The sequence below is a fragment of the Saccoglossus kowalevskii genome, chromosome 20 (assembly GCF_978046115.1).
Source record: "Saccoglossus kowalevskii chromosome 20, keSacKowa6.1, whole genome shotgun sequence".
Lineage (NCBI taxonomy): Eukaryota > Metazoa > Hemichordata > Enteropneusta > Harrimaniidae > Saccoglossus > Saccoglossus kowalevskii.
Genome location: NC_140660.1, coordinates 25,433,661 through 25,454,555, shown reverse-complemented (window position 1 = coordinate 25,454,555; position 20,895 = coordinate 25,433,661).

The window sequence follows — 20,895 nt, the reverse complement described above, 5'->3', positions numbered from 1 at the left end:
GCCCTTTACACATTTACATGATAACGCACAATACGCCATAAATTACAAAACTATGAATTTACAAGCTTTGTTCGTGACTGAAACAATTAACTACATAAAGTACTCATTATTAAAAATCATACAGTATTTGCATAACAGTACCACAAGAGGGCGTTATGTCACACAAACTGTACCTGTGCATATCAAAGTTGGGTTTGAAGTTACAGTTTCATTTTTGTTTTTTGTGCAGTTGTGTTAGCAAGTAATAAGCTATTTCGATTAATTTTTGAAAGTTCAGTGTTAGAATAAAAATGAACTATAATTATTTTAATATGGTTATGTATGCATTCATGCGTGCTATAAACTAATTTCCATGAAAATACAGTTTTCATCACATTATTTCATTATATTGATTTTTTTTTAAATAAAAAACCTATTTCTAATTGCGTTTTTTTGTTCGCCCATTCTCCCTCCATGGTTCGCCATAGAGTCCCGTGTATTAACGTAATCTGCAACGCATATATTTTAGCCAATCATGTACCCTCCTTATTGACCTATCACAAACATGTAATATATCCCCTTGCCGCCTAAATTAAAAAATGCACCATTCCCCTATAAATTGAGAAATTGTCCTCGTACTTGTCAGATGCTGTGTTATGTTATGTTAGTATAATAAACCTCGTTACTTCTTCAAACCACTGTTATCTCGCCTCCGTTATCTCTATCCACCCGAATATCTTCTATATAATTCTACACACAAACATACTCTTCGAACTTTAGTTACTCTCTCTGGTTATTCTGTATGAAGTCAGAGAAACTGTGAATTCGCCCACGGCTTCCCTGGTCGCACATTTATCATGGCCACGAATGGGGCTCGAATCCATGTACATTCACTTCCGATAAGCAGGCAGTTTCATTTATTCAGAAAATGTTATTCTACATTGCGGTACCGGACAACCGTTTATAAAATCGACATATCTTTCTGTACTGAAAGCACAGTTAGGAGGAAGGCGCGACATTGCACTTTTCAACGTTATCCGATATTATCGTCTAAAAATGTCAAAGTTAGACAAGCCTTTTTTAGGCAACTATTGGGGCAGTTCGTTTTTCTCCGATATTATCGATAATATCGATAAAATCGTCTAATAATTTCTAAAAATGTCTAAGTTAGACAGGTCTGTCCGGGCAACTATTGGGACAGTTTGTTTTTCTCCGATATTATCGATAATATCGATAAAATCGTCTAACAATGTCACAGTTGTCAGGTCTGTCTGGGCAACTATTGGGACAGTTCGTTTTTCTCCGATATTATCAATAATATCGTCTAACAATGTCTAAAAATGACTAAGTTAGACAGGTCTGTCCGGGCAACTATTGGGACAGTTCGTTTTTCTCCGATATTATCGATAATATCGTCTAACAATGTCTAAAAATGACTAAGTTAGACAGGTCTGTCTGGGCAACTAATGGGTCAGTTCGTTTTTCTCCGATAGTATTGATAATATCGTCTAACAATGTCTAATAATGTCTAAGTTAGACAGGTCTGTATGGGCGTCTAATAATGTCTAAGTTAGACATCTCTGCCAACATTTCATAAGATTTTATTAGACGATAATTATCCGATAATGATTTATATGACATTGTCTCGCCTTCATGACAGTTAGTAACGTAGCAACCATGCGAACAGGAATTCGCAACTCAGCGGCAAATCATCTTGATCTCTAGATTTTTTTAGTGACCCTGTGGTAATTTAAAACAGAGAACAGGACACGGACGCATTTCCCATCATAATGTAATTTTTACAATTCATCTTGGAATGTTTCATAAATTAAAACAAATCGCAATTTACCTCATTTACTGTTGACAAAGGGCAAACTGTGTTTTGTCATGGATTTGTTTTAAGTATGTCGTATATCTCTGGAATGTAGGTGACCTCGAAACCATGGATACGTAATTAAGTGTGGCCAGGCCACAGTCGACACTTAACATCAAACAGTCTCAGAAAAAAACGTGTTTAGTTTAGTATTAGTCATAATAGGAAATATACCGCTATACCGAATGTCTTTGGTGAATTTCCCATGATGTCACCCGGGTGACAACCTGACAGTCCGAAGAATACTGATTGTTCGTTGTACATCACTGACAGAAACCTCATTCACTTCACCTTAAATCGATAGTATTATCCTTATATTTTTGTTGAGACTTACGTCATGTTTCGTTGAACGTCAACAACATAACGACAATATTGCCTATTTCTAGAACTCATCCACACAGTGGCGGATCCAGCAAAATGTATTGGGAGGGGGGCAAGCTTCGCTTAAAATTACGGAGCGTAAATCACAGAGAAGCTACATGTATGCGTAATCCAGATGATATGAATCGTCATGCGTTTGGGGGGCATGGCCCCCTGCTCCCCCTGGATCCGCCACTGCATCCACAACAGATATCCATGTTTTTCACACACCTTAGATTAATCCAATAATCTTACTTAAGAGTTCATAAGCTTTATCTTTGATGATTCAGTTTAACCATAGACCCACGGAGCTAGAAAGGAATCTGTATTCTACGAACATATTCTACGCTCACTGAAACGTCTGACCTGGTTCAACGTAAAAATATACTCGATAATATTTCTTGTACAACTACATTCTATATTTATATAAATGCGGTTGTCATTGCATTGAAAATATTGCATTTTGAATTGCGAGGAAAATCCACTTGATTCACTCACTCTCCTCTCCTTGCAATATGATGAAGGAAACACATAGTGGACGGTCGAATTTTCCCAAAGTCGATTCTATCCAAATTTATTCGACATTTCACCTGATAATAAAGTCCGCAGTGAATTGTGGGTCAGTGCGGAACTGACTCTGAACACTCGCTTAAAATGACGAATGATGAGTTGAGGAATTAAAAAAAGAATGTTGTTGTTGTCGGCACTACTTTGTTGATTGGAGGTAAAGGTAGGAAAATGTCTGAGACTATTTTCTAGAAGTTATAATGTTCAGTTTTGACACAGGCAACTAATAGTTGTCTGAGGTATTGAGGTCTGAAGGAAACCAACAATGAAAACTGCTATGATATCGTGTGTGACGTGCTACTGAATTGCAGTTTTGAAGAACCAAGACATTTGATCGAAATCGTACATAGTGTTCCTTTACGTACAGGTGATAATAAATATACTTACACTTTTCAACATCGATACCAGGGTCCGTCTCCAATCTCAGTGTTTGTAATAAGATACTATTTAGTTTTTTCATCAAATATAATTTAGTTAATGTTTGTTTTCAAATATTTTATTTTATTTTATTTGCTGGTATTTTAAAAATGTTGGTAAAAAAATAAACTAAATTATATTTGATAAACAATACCCACTACTAGTAGGGTTTTTATAATAAAACGTTTCTATAGTTATAATAGAAAACATAACAGCGGAAATTTCTGCTGGATTTAGAACGGACCACATCAACCACATTCTTATCATCAACCGGAAGACATTAAAAATAAGGGGGATGTTAATCTAGTTTGCAGTGCATTAGAAAAACAATATATTAAAAAGTTAAAGCAGAATTTGTTACTTGTATTAATTGAAAACCTGGATTTATTGATTTTCCGTCACAGAAGAATTTACACGATTTAGAATCTACCGTGACGATGGGGGTTGTGTGAATAAAACCATGGATACAAAATAATAACGATAGATATTAACGAGAAAAATACTTATTACAAACATATTTTGAAGGAGAAAAAAACATTACGAAAAACTGTATGGTGGCCTAATGAATATTCATAACATGGTTCTGGGTGTCATGACACCAGCACAGAGCAAACAATCAACGAGGAACGATTAACATAGAAATTCTACTGACGGTTGTAGAAGCCGAAAATGTGCTTACAGGTATGCCAAACTAAAAAAGTCCAGGTGCGTTCTGGCTTTACCACGGAATTTTATAAAGCATTTTAGAGCCGGTTTAGCATCGGGGTTCAACGACGTATACGTGGCTGTAAAAATAAAATAATAATAGTAGCGGTAATGTATAGTGACGTGTATAGTGCCCCGCCCCTACTCTACAACACGTACGTCTATGGGAGATCGTGAAAGTTATGCGGCACAAACATTTTACTATTAACTTTAATTATAGATTCCGTAAACGGGTGAACATTTTAAACACTAGAGTTGAGGGTTTTCTGTGTTTTTTACCAATTGCAGCTTGGGCTTGAAAAAGAGGAAACTCTCTTACGCCATACCTTTCATAAGAAGTTAAATATGCGATCTGCCAAAACCTCAGTCTAAACAGAATACCGTACAGCGCTGATTGATATTCTGATTTTCATTTACCGGTACTAACAGTTTGAGTGTCTAGCGCCCCAAGTGTTCACTTATTGAATAAAGCAAGAACAGTCGTATAATACTGCGTTATTGTGATTTGTTATTATTGCCATAATTTTATTTCTCTTCCCGCACATCCATTCCCACCTCTGGTGTCAGAAGAGCAGTAGAAAATCAAGAACACGCTCCCAACAGAGTGTATTATTAAATCTGCATTGAAAATAAGCTTACAGCTCACATGTACCACAGTCCCTCTATCCCAAGACTGGAAACAATAGGAGTGTGAGATGCTTACGTTCAGTAAGGAAAATGATCCACAAGATCAAAATCACCATCAGCACTTTTCATGTTGAAATTGACAACCCCGATACCCTGGATCGAAATCTACAACGCCAGTATTTTTTCATGTTAAAATCGACAGCACTGGAATTTTTATATAGAAATAGACAACACCGATACCCGAGATTGAAATCGACAATACCGGTAATTTTTTTATGTTGAAATGGACAACACCGATACCCTAAATCGAAATCGACAACACCGGTATTTTTGTTACGTCGAATACTAAATCGAGTTGGTATTCGGGTGAGTTGGTTTAGGTGCCCCTACCCTGTCACAAAGTATTGAAAAAAAGCTCATAGTTCCACAGGGAGAAAAAACACATAGAAAAATTCTGCCAGAAACATTATAATCTCGACCAAATCACTGTGACCATGCATAGATGTAAAAAGAGAAGGAGTCACAGTCAAAATAATCCTCCTAAAATGTGTTTACTGATTACGTACAGTACCCCCTAGGCAAGCTACAACGATACCACGCCATATTATGGACGTTAATTTTGGCATGGATACCGTGCCAAATTATGGACGTTAATTTTGGCATGGATACCGCGCCATATTATGGACGTTAATTTTGGCACGGATACTGCGCCATATTATGGACGTTAATTTTGACACGGATACCGCGCCATGTTGTGGACGTTAATTTTGGCATGGATACCGCGCCATATTATGGACGTTAATTTTGGCACGGATACCGCGCCATATTATGGACGTTAATTTTGGCACGGATACCGCGCCATATTATGGACGTTAATTTTGACACGGATACCGCGCCATGTTGTGGACGTTAATTTTGGCGTGGATACCGCGCCACATTATGGACGTTAATTTTGGCATGGATACCGCGCCATATTATGGACGTTAATTTTGACACGGATACCGCGCCATGTTGTGGACGTTAATTTTGGCATGGATACCGCGCCATATTATGGACGTTAATTTTGGCACGGATACCGCGCCATATTATGGACGTTAATTTTGGCATGGATACCGCACCATATTATGGACGTTAATTTTGGCATGGATACCGCGCCATATTATGGACGTTAACTTTGGCGTGGATACCGCGCCAAATTATGGACGTTAATTTTGGCATGGATACCGCGCCATATTATGGACGTTAATTTTGGCATGGATACCGCGCCATATTATGGACGTTAATTTTGGCATGGATACCGCGCCATATTATGGACGTTAATTTTGGCATGGATACCGCGCCATATTATGGACGTTAATTTTGGCATGGATACCGCGCCATATTATGGACGTTAATTTTGGCGTGGATACCGCGCCAAATTATGGACGTTAATTTTGGCATGGATACCACGCCATATTATGGACGTTAATTTTGGCGTGGATACCGCGCCATATTATGGACGTTAATTTTGGCACGGATACCGCGCCATATTATGGACGTTAATTTTGGCATGGATACCGCGCCATATTATGGACGTTAATTTTGGCATGGATACCGCGCCATTTTATGGACGTTAATTTTGGCATGGATACCGCGCCATATTATGGACGTTAATTTTGGCATGGATACCGCGCCATATTATGGACGTTGATTTTGGCATGGATACCGCGCCATAATATGGACGTTAATTTTGGCGTGGATACCGCGCCAAATTATGGACGTTAATTTTGGCATGGATACCGCGCCATATTATGGACGTTAATTTTGGCATGGATACCGCGCCATATTATGGACGTTAATTTTGGCATGGATACCGCGCCATATTATGGACGTTAATTTTGGCGTGGATACCGCGCCAAATTATGGACGTTAATTTTGGCATGGATACCGCGCCATATTATGGACGTTAATTTTGGCGTGGATACCGCGCCATTTTATGGACGTTAATTTTGGCATGGATACCGCGCCATATTATGGACGTTAATTTTGGCATGGATACCGCGCCATATTATGGACGTTAATTTTGGCATGGATACCGCGCCATAATATGGACGTTAATTTTGGCATGGATACCGCACCATATTATGGACGTTAATTTTGGCATGGATACCGCGCCATATTATGGACGTTAATTTTGGCGTGGATACTGCGCCAAATTATGGATGTTAATTTTGGCATGGATCCCGCGCCATATTATGGACGTTAATTTTGGCATGGATACCGCGCCATATTATGGACGTTAATTTTGGCATGGATACCGCGCCATATTATGGACGTTAATTTTGGCATGGATACCGCGCCATTTTGTGGACGTTAATTTTGGCACGGATACCGCGCCATATTATGGACGTTAATTTTGGCATGGATACCGCGCCATATTATGGACGTTAATTTTGGCGTGGATACCGCGCCATTTTATGGACGTTAATTTTGGCATGGATACCGCGCCATATTATGGACGTTAATTTTGGCATGGATACCGCGCCATATTATGGACGTTAATTTTGGCATGGATACCGCGCCATATTATGGACGTTAATTTTGGCATGGATACCGCGCCATATTATGGACGTTAATTTTGACGTGGATACCGCGCCATATTATGGACGTTAATTTTGGCATGGATACCGCGCCATTTTGTGGACGTTAATTTTGGCACGGATACCGCGCCATATTATGGACCTTAATTTTGGCATGGATACCGCGCCATATTATGGACCTTAATTTTGGCATGGATACCGCGCCATAGGAAGGGTTGGAGGAATTTGGTATTTACAATGTTTTCACATATGATTAACAACATTTTCTAAATTTTCATTTGTTGTTCATTATGTTGTTGTCATGGAAATTGCTATTTGTTTATTTTCTCTCTCCAAAATTTATTTATTAACAAAAATCCCAGCCCACACCGGTTTTAAAATGGAGAACCCCTCACATCACATGACCTCAGGCATGACCTAAATTCACCCACGTGTTTCCGGTCAGTCACCAGACGAGAAAATAGCGGCTGTTGAAATGGGTGAGTTTGTATTGGCCGTTGTTTCTCACGTTTGTCACTTTATTTCGTATCGTTTCTAATTCCTTCGAGGCTACACGACTTTTAAATGTAAAATGGATCGTTGAAATGTGTTTTCACATCATTGGCGATTCTTTTGGTGGCGTGTTCGCCGCAAATGCCATGTGTGTTGTGTTTCTGATAGTGGATTGCCAAAGTAACCGTGGCTGTATGTCTAGAGTCACCGTAGCCCTGCGTACATGGCTGTGTAGGGGTGATATTTACATTGGGCTTCTTACGCCACCCCAACACAGCCATGTGAACGGTCACTATGATTTTCTAAAACCCCACATCCCCAGCGGACGTGGCATAGAAAATTACATTTTTTCCAGAAACTTAACCATCCTCCATCAGTAAATGGCACCGATCGTTTCAATAACATTTAATGAACACTCGGTTTGTACCTTACGCATGTCTTGACAATTATAAAGTGGAAAAATTCACGTTTTGTCGTCAAACTCGCATTTGTCAACAAACTGTGGCAGCCATCTTGAATCACGCGTGACTTAATTCCTAAATTCCGAGTTACTATTTTTCTCACGAAATTCGATAGAGGGCGTTCTCAAAGTACCCGGATGACAGTCCGTTCAACGTTGTGGTGGGGTTGAAATTTGAGCGGCGTCTGCTGTAAGCAATATGCTAGTAGTTACTGTTGCCGAAGTCTTATTTTTTACAAACGTTTTGCAAGAATTGGTCAAAATGGTTAACTGGCATTGTAATGCCCCAGACTATTCCTTGGGTTCGATTAAAAAGAAAAAACAGCGAAATATCCTGAGATGAAAGGCGTAACTTTTCACATATTTCTTTCGTCCAAGAAATCAACACTTCAACGCCAGTGGATTCGAATGTGTCGTCGGGAATCTGAGTGGACGCCAAACTATATTCCCGGGTTTGTTCACGGCATTTTCCATCCTGCGCCAGTATTTTTTTTAGTTCTATAACTGGAGACAGCCATCTTTCAACCGCAGTTATACATCGATTGAAAAACGAAGACTCTGTCAGCTTCCCGAGACGAGCGCAAATGAAAACATTGAGCCGGATTTGATGAAAAATTCGCTCGTTGCCGATTCCCACATCGATCTTCTTGTTCAGAATCCTTATGATGGCATTTTTTGCGAAGTTGAAGTTAAAATAACTACGGAAGGAAAAAACGTGTGTCCATTTATGATAACTGCATCTGCTGATCGCCTGGTGAATAAAATATTAAATTAAACTTACAATACACAGTTACAAACACCAGAAACTATTTTAGAGTTTGATTTAATAATAAACCATGGCTTGTAAGGATTTTCCTTCATGGATCATTGCCGAATACACTCTGCCATAATGAAATTAAATTCTGTATTCTGCACATGATGAAGCTTTACCGGAAATTATGAAGTAAGTAACCATTAATAAGTCGATATTCTTTCAGTCTGGCTGTTGTCCAGTCACTTCAATGCAACAAATATGCGAACATATCAGCTACACAAAAACAAAGTATGAAGTTTTTTTTGCCAAGTTTTTACGTTACACGGATCTACCAGAGTTATCGTCGACTCGTGTTTTACAGTACGACGACGATTGTTTGACTCTTGGCGAACATTTAACTCGTTTGCTAACTCAACAAGTTCAAACAGTTTAGCTTTACGAACATTGCTGCAAGTTATACCACGATTCTGAAGAAATTTGCGGAGTTTTGGGACTTTTTTGCTTTTCTAATCTATTGATTTACGCATGTAAGAATACAGAACTTCAATGAAAACAACCCCCGTCATTCGGGAATTTTGGATGCGCCCTCTAGCGGAATTCCGTAGAAAACTAACAACTCGAAAATTAGGAATTGATTAACGGTGATCACGTGATACAACTTTTTCTTGACGTCACAGCCGCGAAAAAGAAATCTGCATGTACTTTCATCGAATCCCGTTCAACGAACACTATAAAGAAACATGAATACAACTGTTCAATAAATATTTCATAAATTTATTATTCATTTATTGTGTATTTGTTTTGAAAATTAACATAAATAAATGATGTATTATAACTAAAATTTAATTTATTTTTATTTATTTTTAATTTTAAAAACTCATCATGCTGAGCAGTCTCCACCCGTCTTTGATCACAGATGTTGTGTTGAGCTGTATATATTTGAGACACATCTGTAGCAGCTATAACCTCCATCATTAAGATTTAGTATACTTTTTCTGCCAAGCATGATGGATAACAAAATAATATATTACTTTTTAAAATTAAAGTATTTTTTCTTGAAAATAACTGAAAATTTAAACATTTTAGTCAAAAACCACAACAATTATTTGTAAAACAAGTTTTATATTGATTTTCCTCATAGAAAACACGTTTTCGTCATTCAGCTCTGACGTCATAGTAAAAAAGATTTATCACGTGATCAATCTCGCGTGACCAAAATGGCGTCTCTGTTTATATACTTAAGTACCGTGTATACGCATTTTGGGCAATAAATAGTCTGTTTTAACATCCAAAACTCCCCTACAGTACATCAATTCAACAACCGAGTGTTCATTACAGTATGTTAAGGTGATCGACGCTGCTTTTGGTGCAAAGAGGTATGAATTCGTCCCGAAATGAGACATTTTATATGACATGTGTAGTGTTTTTGAAAATGCCTATGGTCGTTCACAGGGCTGTGTATTGGGGCGCAGATAAAGTCCCGATGAATAGGAGCGCCTCCACATTCACAGACCTGTACACAGAGCTAGAGTCACCGTGGCTATTGTCCAGTATTTGGACATCAGTCAGAGAATGAATGAATAATACAAGACATTATTGTTGAATAGTACGATGTAGAATGGGGTGCATATTTATATATATTTCCAAAATATTGAATATCTACTGGTACATGTATTGAAACAGTAGCTTTTAGCAGCGTGCATAGAATTACCTGTGGGCTGTGACTAGCTTAGTGTATATCAGGATTCCCATCACGTTGTAGAGTAGGCATTGATTACATTCAATCATCGACTGCCCAATCAAACATTGTCATGGATTAAAAGTATTTGTAATCATACTGGTAAATATTTAAAATGATTTTCAACAATGTTCCAATTTTAAACCATTACAAAACCAAACCCTTTGACTAATTCCTAATTTTTACTTTATTATATGATCATCTATACATGTTCCAAAAGCCAAAAAAATTGTATTTATTGTATTTTATGCTGGATTGTTAAAATCTGACTTTGATTCATTCCTAGTGATTGACCATGGTAGACACACCTCTACACATGTGGTATTAATAGAGTAAAAACAGTATTGTATGTTGTAATAATAATCTTTATTGTTGTCATATCCTCTATGGGACTTTGATTATAAATTACAATAAAGTATAGCAATGAAAAAATTAAATGAAATTAAAAAGAGTAGAAAACAAAGTTATTAATAAAATATAATAAATTAAAGTAAATGTTTTTATTGATTTTGAGGCAGCTGGTAGTACTTTTTTCCAAGTTGTTCTCTCGGATTTTAAAACAATCATGTTTGTACTTAGCAATTTGAGGAACCAATTTTATACTACCATTGTTTAGTATTGCAACTATTTTTTATTTTTCAGAAAGTTTTTGAGAAGCTCATTTCTTTCTTTTTTATAAAGACCGCTTTTAAGAAGGAAGTTCTCTTCATTTTCTATTTTGTTGTATGTGTTCAGTTATGGTGCTGTTGGTGGAGGGGGGTGTCATTATTGTTTAACGAGATCATTACATTATGAGGTACATGTACTGTTGCCATGGACACCTCTACACATTTCTACTAATCAATATCGTGTTATAATAATATGACACAAATACTTTCTATTTATAGCTTTACTGAGTGTGTCTGACAAGACAGGATTGGTGTCGTTTGCTGAGAAGCTGCACAACCTGGGACTAAAGTTGATTGGATCCGGTGGTACAGCGAAAGCCATCAGAGATGCTGGTATTCCAATCAGGTGATGTCTTATTTTTTGACAAAATAATATCTTGTCACATTCTAAAATACTGACAAGCATTATAAATTGAGACTTTAGGGAATTTAGTTTTAACTTTCACAATCAACAGAACAAAAATTGTAATGAGAATCTCCTTAAAGAATGTTTACAGTGGACACAAGATATTTAAATACTCCCGCACCCGATAGGCAATTACTGAGGGACTTTGCAACATCCCCAGATACTTTCCTAGACACTCCAATTACCGTTGTAGACGCAATAAAGTTACATACCCGCTAAATAATAATAACTTTTCATTATATTTCTTGTTCTTGTATTGTAGTGATGTGTCTGATGTAACTGGTGCACCTGAAATGTTGGGAGGTAGAGTTAAGACGTTACATCCAGCTGTACATGGAGGTATGACAGTAAATGATAATTTCATTAGATTTTGTGATAACAGAAAACAGCAGCTGTCATTGTGATGTCTGTTGTACTCAAATGTCAGGTGATTATGGGGTAAACCACATCACCAATATTAAATCCATTATGTCACATTAGTTGCGTTCACGCACAGCTCCCTAGCATGGGCTAAGAGGTCAAATTCCTTAGCCCGTGCTAAGAAAACGTGCGTGAACGCTTAGCACGGGCTAAGAAATGCTAAGTATGGGTTAAATCTGATCTGAATTTAAGACACGGTCTAGACCCTTAGCACGGGCTAATGAAGTATGCGCGAACGCTTAGCCCAGGGCTAAGCGTCCTCTGCGGCGACATTTGGTTGTGAAAATTGTCCCATGTTTGTATAACGACTCCATTCCATTCGCTGGTTCCCGGCGTCCTTTGCGAATGGCTTGGTACGCAATGACACTTGAGGCGGGAACCAGCCAACTTTATTCCACTGCACTAGTCATTACTCCGCGCACGCTTCCACATTGATCAGGTCGCTGTAGTAGAGCGTACAACAGCTCCAATTATAGACAACATAAATTTGGTTCGTTGTCTACGACGTGCATTAATAAAACTCTGTATTCTGTTATGCCCGTTGTATACTGTTTCTGTGCATCTAAATAAGTTGGGTCTGTCTTCTCGCGTTCCTGTGCACGTCGCTTCAAAATTAGAACGAAACATGCCAGCAGCAGAAATAGAACCTCGCACGTGTCATCCGTTTTTCGTTCGTAAATAGCGGCTTACCAAAGGTCACCGACTAATGGCACCCCTTAGCCCGTGCTAACGACTGGCCCTCCCTATGCGTGGGTCTAGCCAAAATGCAAATATGCTAGATAAATCAGCTTAAATCTTAGCCCGTACACAACTATAAGAACACTTTGCTGTGTTTACATTGGACACAGAAATGTATACATGTAAACCACATCACCAATATTAAATATGTTATGTCACATTTGAACACTTTCCTGTGTTTACATTGGACACAGAAATGTATACATGTAAATCACATCACCAATATTAAATATCTTATGTCACATTAGAACACTTTCCTGTGTTTACATTGGACACAGAAATGTATACATGTAAACCACATCACCAATATTAAATATGTTATGTCACATTAGAACACTTTCCTGTGTTCTAATGAAAAATTTCTGGGGAGAACACTGTTACTTGGGTAGGTACATGTACACTAGGCAATAGTTGGAATATACATGTCATGGTGGCAATAGGTGGGTATACTAGGCATAGATGGGTATACTAGGCATACCTTACCTGGGTAGGTACATGTACACTAGGCAATATATGGGAATATACAAGTCATGGTGGCAATAGGTGGGTATACTAGGCATACCTTACTTGGGTAGGTACATGTACACTAGGCAATATATGGGAATATACAAGTCATGGTGGCAATAGGTGGGTATACTAGGCATACCTTACTTGGGTAGGTACATGTACACTAGACAATATATGGGAATATACAAGTCATGGTGGCAATAGGTGGGTATACTAGGCATACCTTACTTGGGTAGGTACATGTACACTAGACAATATATGGGAATATACATGTCATGGTGGCAATAGGAGGGTATACTAGGCATAGATGGGTATACTAGGCATACCTTACAGTGTTCTCCACAATCCAAAATAGCTGGTGGGCGGCCTAATTAGCATAACTTTGCATATTAATTTGCATGTCATTTACATACAGCATTCTAGCATTTATGTCATGAACTGCAATACACACTAAGTTATTGCTTTTTTAATTTAATTGAAACATGTTAAAATTTTTTGAAATACAAACAGATTGGTCACTATTATTATTTACGAAATGCAAAAAGTTTGAAATCGGTGATTTACACGTTCGCAAATTATTCTACGTTCATGAAATGCAATTCGAGTAACCAAGAGCAAGTACAAGAGTTATAATGTAGAAAATATACGAGATGATTTGTCCCCGACGCCAAAACGGACGATTTGTCAAAATAAAACTCATAACATTTTTTATTTGTGGCATCAGTACTCACCCGTGCCGACAGACGGTAAGATGCATTTACGCATTTACGGTCACGATACGTTGCGTTTTCACACGTTGTTTTGGAATTCAAGAAAAAATGCTAGCAATCGGCAAAAGAAGAGAATCTGCTATGTTCTCGAAAGATTAGACATAAAAAATGGATAAATTGAAAAAAAACATGGAAAAGATAACTAAAATATTATTCAATTACAAATATTCGCGGTAAACTAATCCGGCAGCCATGTTTGATGTTTATTACCGCTTTCCGAATTCAGTACACGAACACCAAGAATGCGCTGTTCCCAATGCAACTTGGATACTTACTCGTTACAGCGCCAACAACGGTGGGTGGCCGACGGTCGTTGAATGGGGTAGGCCAAAAGGTCACCAGTTTGCCTACTCCATGCTGTTTTTACGATGAAAATCGAGTGAACGTTGTAAATACGGCTAGAATTTTAATTTTTGTTCGAGTTTACATGCAATCTGCTAATATATTTGTTTATTTACTGTGCATATACATTTCGTTCGTATTTACTTCTTCCTTTCGTGATCGGAAGATGATTATTAAAAATACAGCTGTAAATTTAAACCACTGTAGTTGCGTATCGTGAGAAATAAGTGGCAACAATGTCGGGCGACGATGAATTCAGGCGATTGACACATTGCCATGAATACATTTGATAACTGCTTACAGACTTCCAGTGGTCATTGTTTATGTTTGGACTCTTGAAACAATAGCAAAATAAAGGGTTGGGCAACTACTCCTTTGTTTAGGCTTGGGAAGAACAATGCAAGCTTTTTACAAATAATTTCAGCTGGATGTGCGTTGGTGGGCGGGTGTTGAGAGTTACTAGGCGGCCGTAAAACTTGATGGGCGGGCCGCCCACCTAAAACCCCTTGTGGAGAACACTGCCTTACTTGGGTAGGTATATGTACACTAGGCAATAGTTGGGTATATACAGTACTCATTTCGCCGAACCTCCCGCCCGCTTCCGGATTTCGATCGCTTTTTTTTCGCTCGCTTTGTTCAATTCGACCGCGCAATTTCCGCTTTTTTTTCGACCGCGCAAATCTGGAAGTATCCGCTCGCGCAAACGCTCGCTCGCTCGCTCGCTCGCCTGACAGCGAAACCGCCCGCATTTACAGTTCATTACCTACTGTTTCATGTACAAGTGTATCATTTTTGTTTTTTATGATGTTAAAATAAGAATAAATACAATCAGAAATTTATAGAATGACCGTTGACAAAATACGGTGGATCACACGGCCATAAAAAATTGGTAATAATACATACGCGTAGTAATAATGTCCACCATAAACAAGATCGAACCAAACATGTGAAATCGAATACGACGCTGACACAGACACAACTAATATGAAATAAAACCATTCTATTTTTGGTGGAGAGCGAAAAATGTCTACTGTAGATTACGGTATTCGTTGAGTAACCGTGTGTAGGGTGATGGTTGTCATGCACGCATGGTTTGGGTTTAACACGGGTCAAGTTGTAGTTATGTTAAAATCCGTGGCACCTATAACAATTGAAGAATATCTGCAGGAATAGTAAGACTGAAAAAAACGACTGATCGATTGTTATAGAATGACCGTAGTGTACAATTTGTCAAACAAATACAATACTTGCAAATGTAATGTCGGCCAGCGCCCATCTTACTTGTCCGAAGTTGTCGAAGCCGACATCAATGGAGATCGCGTTTTTTAACTAGGCGACTGGCAAGCGGACTAACACGTTACATAAACTTGTTGAATTACAATTATGGTTTTTATTTTTGCGCCCAATGTCTCGTTATAAAATAAAGGATTCAAATTTTGCAGGGTATTCAGTTTTTTGCGAACTCTGGGCGAAATACTTTCATCAGCTGTACGTAGTTCACTTACAGCCAAAAAAAAGTTAGCTTGGACATTAAGTTGTGAGACGCGACAAAACAAACGCTGCCAGTGATAGATTACGCGAAGAAAAGAACAAAATAAACGCAAACAAAGGCGCCGACCACACGCTTCGGAAATAAATAGAACGCGTTGCTAAGAGGAATCGCACCTGCATCTTGACGACGTCTCCGGTCATGAGCAGGGTTTGCCGCGTCTTAGAAAAATTGAAAGTTAAAAAGGAATCAGTGTCGGGGAACCATTCAATGTTTGCATGCAAAGTCCCACGCGAAAGCGTTTTTTTTTTCCTGTTACAAACACTATGGTACCTGAATCCCGATTAATTCATAAATATGAATCGGTAAGGGTCAATTTCCTGCAATCCTTCAAGATTAAATTTGCCTCCGAAAATCTTTCTAACGATGACCTGGAAGATTGCCATGATTGAGTGCCACCATTTCTGTTATAAGATTTATTCAGTATAATAATACAAATGTTCACCCCAACAGAGGTGGACATACAGTTTTAGCGACCCGAAGAGCTCATTGTCAACCGAGGCGAAGCACTACGATAAAGACTTTCCGTTCCCAATAAATAATAATAAAAACAAACTTCTCGTTCCCGACATTATGAAATTCTTTCGTTTTGGGGGAAAAAACCTGGAAAAAAAACTGATTTTGACAAAATAATTTAGAAATTGATATTAAGAATAATTCATAACGAAATCTATATGTACCCATATTTTTTTTCATAATTACTGATTACACACGAATATTACAGAAAAAAATAATTTGCTATATTATCTATATTTGCGCCTTTTATTTGTCTTGAATCGTGACTGAAAGGAGCTGGATGAAATTACAAACTATGTAGTGTGTTCGACAACTCATGTATGAACAACAATTTTAATAAATATGATTTTACTTGGTAAAATTACTGTATTTTTCTACATAAAAACAAAAGAATTTCATAATGTCTATGTTATCATAGCGTTGTTGGTAATAGTTGAAAATGATACATCCACGTGAACCTGCTTATATGAGATCGAAGGAGTCTCTGTTTACAACAGCCGTATACATCTAACTGCGTCATCGCTAAGTTTCCTTGTGGACCACGAGCCCTGTTGCTTGTTTGCACGTTATCATGTTCACACAATCGCAGACATTATTTGTAAGGGTGCCCTTTGAAATGGCACATTTTCTCGATGTTTTAGCGAGTACTCCGCGGGTATATGGCTTGTTCTCACATCAGCATACTTTTCCTCGAGTTCACTCATCGCTTTCCCACATGCACTTCTCGTTCTTTGCTGCTAACTTTTTTGCACTCTAATATGGTGTTGTTTTTGTCTTTCTAAACATCGAGTTTATTTTTGACATTCAACGATATCGCTTGAATTTTGAATTTGATGACGGTTCGAATTTATCCACTTTTACAGTGATCAACATTGCGTTCGAGTAGAGTTACTAGTAATTACAAGCCTGATTTACATTTTTCTTGCGGTGTTTTTTGTCAATGTATTAAATATAAGTGCTTTTGGAAATAACATAATTATATTGCGCGAGTGAAAGAGTTTGGTGAGACTGTCACAACACGTTTTATTTATTTCCAACGCGCGTGGTCGGCGCCTCTGATTGCGTTTATTTTGTATTTTTGTTTTCAAAATGTATCACTGGCTGCGTTTGTTTTGTTTTCCTCAACAAATTAACTGTTCCGAGATCTCTTTCATTTTTCGCCCGGCTGCTGCCAATCCAATAATTCGTCGCCGCATGTACTCAGCCAAGCGATTAATCGTCACAGTCATTATACTAGTAGTTTAAGTCCAATTGATTTGTAGAAATTCAGCTATGCGATAATTATATGTGCAGTTTTGTTTTGCGCACCCAGACACGAGCAAAAGTTAACCAATAGATTTTCTGAACTACAGCATTCGTATTACTTGTGCAAATTGAGTAAGAGTCATAGTATGAGTTGCGTTCGCAAATAACAAAGTGTCACATTATTTTGAGCGCCGTTCGGAATAAATTTAGTCAGAAACACACACACAACACACAAATACTAGTACTCAATACATATCGCGATTGACCATTTATATAGTTGAACTACACACACAAGGACGTAAATATGTAAATACAGGTCACAGTTCGACTTGCGTAGCAAACGTTACAATGTGTCAAGTGATTTGAAGGCGTCTTTTTTCCAAAACAGAGAAGCAATAGGCGTTGTATTTTGAATCGTCATTAAAACCTAAATTTATTACGAATAAAAACTTAAGTTTATACATACAATGTACGATCATTGTTACTCCAGCGGTCGGTTGGCAAGCGGACGATGTTTCTGAAGCCAGCCATAGCAGGAGCGAGCGAGCGAACAAAAGCGAGCGAGCGAGCGAACAAAAGCGAACGCGAGCGAGCGGAAAAAAAGCGATCGGTTTCCGGTCGGAAAGCAGCGAGCGGTCGGAAATAAAGCGATAAGCGGTCGGAAAAAAAGCGATAAAAGCGGGAGGTTGAGCGGAATGAGCTTTTTTTCCGCTCGCTCGCGTTCGCTTTTGTTCGCTCGCTCGCTCGCTTTTGTTCGCTCGTTCGCTCGCTCGCTCGCTTTTGTTCGCTCGCTCACTCCTGCTATGGCTGGCTTCAGAAACATCGTCCGCTTGCCAGCCGACCGCTGGAGTAACAATGATCGTACATTGTATGTATAAACTTAAGTTTTTATTCGTAATAAATTTAGGTTTTAATGACGATTCAAAACACAACGCCTATTGCTTCTCTGTTTTGGAACAAAGACGCCTTCAAATCACTTGACACATTGTAACGTTTGCTACGCAAGTCGAACTGTGACCTGTATTTACATATTTACGTCCTTGTGTGTGTAGTTCAAGCAGCTATATAACTGGTCAATCGCGATATGTATTGAGTACTAGTGTTTGTGTGTTGTGTGTGTGTTTCTGTGTGTGATTTTGACTAAATTTATTCCGAACGGCGCTCAAAATAATTTGACACTTTGTTATTTTTGAACGCAACTCGCACTATGACCCTTACTCAATTTGCATAAGTAATACGAATGCTGTAGTTCAGAAAATCTATTGGTTAACTTTTGCTCGTGTCTGGGTGCGCAAAACAAAACTGCACATATAATTATCGCATAGCTGAATTTCTACAAATCAATTGGACTTAAACTACTAGTATAATGATTGTGACGATTAATCGCTTGTCTGAGTACATGCGGCGACGAATTATTGGATTGGCAGCAGCCGGACGAAAAATGAAAGAGATCTCGGAACAGTTAATTTGTTGAGGAAAACAAAACAAACGCAGCCAGTGATACATTTTGAAAACAAAAATACAAAATAATCGCAATCAGAGGCGCCGACCACGCGCGTTGGAAATAAATAAAACGTGTTGTGACAGTCTCACCAAATTCTTTCACTCGCGCAATATAATTATGTTATTTCCCAAAGCACTTATATTTAATACATTGACGAAAAACACCGCAAGAAAAATGTAAATCAGGCTTGTAATTACTACTCGAACGCAATGTTGATCACTGTAAAAGTGGATAAATTCGAACCGTCATCAAATTCAAAATTCAAGCGATCTCGTTGAATGTCAAAAATAAACTCGATGTTTAGAAAGACAAAAACAACACCATATTAGAGTGCAAAAAAAGTTAGCAGCAAAGAACGAGAAGTGCATGTGGGAAAGCGATGAGTGAACTCGAGGAAAATTATGCTGATGTGAGAACAAGCCATATACTCGCGGAGTACTCGCTAAAACATCGAGAAAATGTGCCATTTCAAAGGGCACCCTTACAAATAATGTCTGCGATTGTGTGAACATGAAAACGTGCAAACAAGGAACAGAACTCGTGGTCCACAAGGAAACTTAGCGATGACGCAGTTAGATGTATACGGCTGTTGAAAACAGACTCCTTCGATCTCATATAAGCAGGTTCACGTGGATGTATCATTTTCAACTATTACCAACAACGCTATGATAACAAAGACATTGTGAAATTCTTTTGTTTTTATGTAGAAAAATACAGTAATTTTACCAAGTAAAATCATATTTATTAAAATTGTTGTTCATACACGAGTTGTCGAACACACTACATAGTTTGTAATTTCATCTAGCTCCTTTCAGTCACGATTCAAAACAAATAAAAGGCACAAATATAGATAATATAGCAAATTATTTTTTTCTGTAATATTCGTGTGTAATCAGTAATTATGACAAAAAATTATGGGTACATATGAAATAGATTTCGTTATGAATTATTCTTAATATCAATTTCTAAATTATTTTGTCAAAATCAGTTTTTTTTCCAGGTTTTTTCCCCAAAACGAAAGAATTTCGTAATGTCGGGAACGAGAAGTTTTTTTCTTCTTATTATTTTTTGGGAACGGAAAGTCTTTATCGTAGAGCTTCGCCTCGGTTGACAATGAGCTCTTCGGGTCGCTAAAACTGTATGTCCACTTCTGTTGGGGTGAACATTTGTATTATTATACTGAATAAATCTTAGAACAGAAATGGTGGCACTCAATTATGGCAATCTTCCAGCTCATCGTTAGAAAGATTTTAGGAGGCAAATTTAATCTTGAAGGATTGCAGGAAATTGACCCTTACCGATTCATATTTATGAATTAATCGGGATTCAGGTATCATAGTGTTTGTAACAGGAAGAAAAAAAAACGCTTTCGCGTGGGATTTTTCATGCAAACATTGTGAATGGTTCCCCAACACTGATTCCTTTTTACCTTTAAATTTTTCTAAGACGCAGCAAACCCTGCTCATGACCGGAGACGTCGTCGAGATGCAGATGCGATTCCTCTTAGCAACGCGTTCTATTTATTTTCAAAGCGTGTGGTCGGCGCCTTTGATTGCGTTTATTTTGTTCTTTTATTCAGTGAACGTAATCAATCACTGGCAGCGTTTGTTTTTTCGCGTCTCACAACTTAATGTCCAAGCCGACTTTGTTTTGGCTGTAAGTGAACTACGTACAGCTCA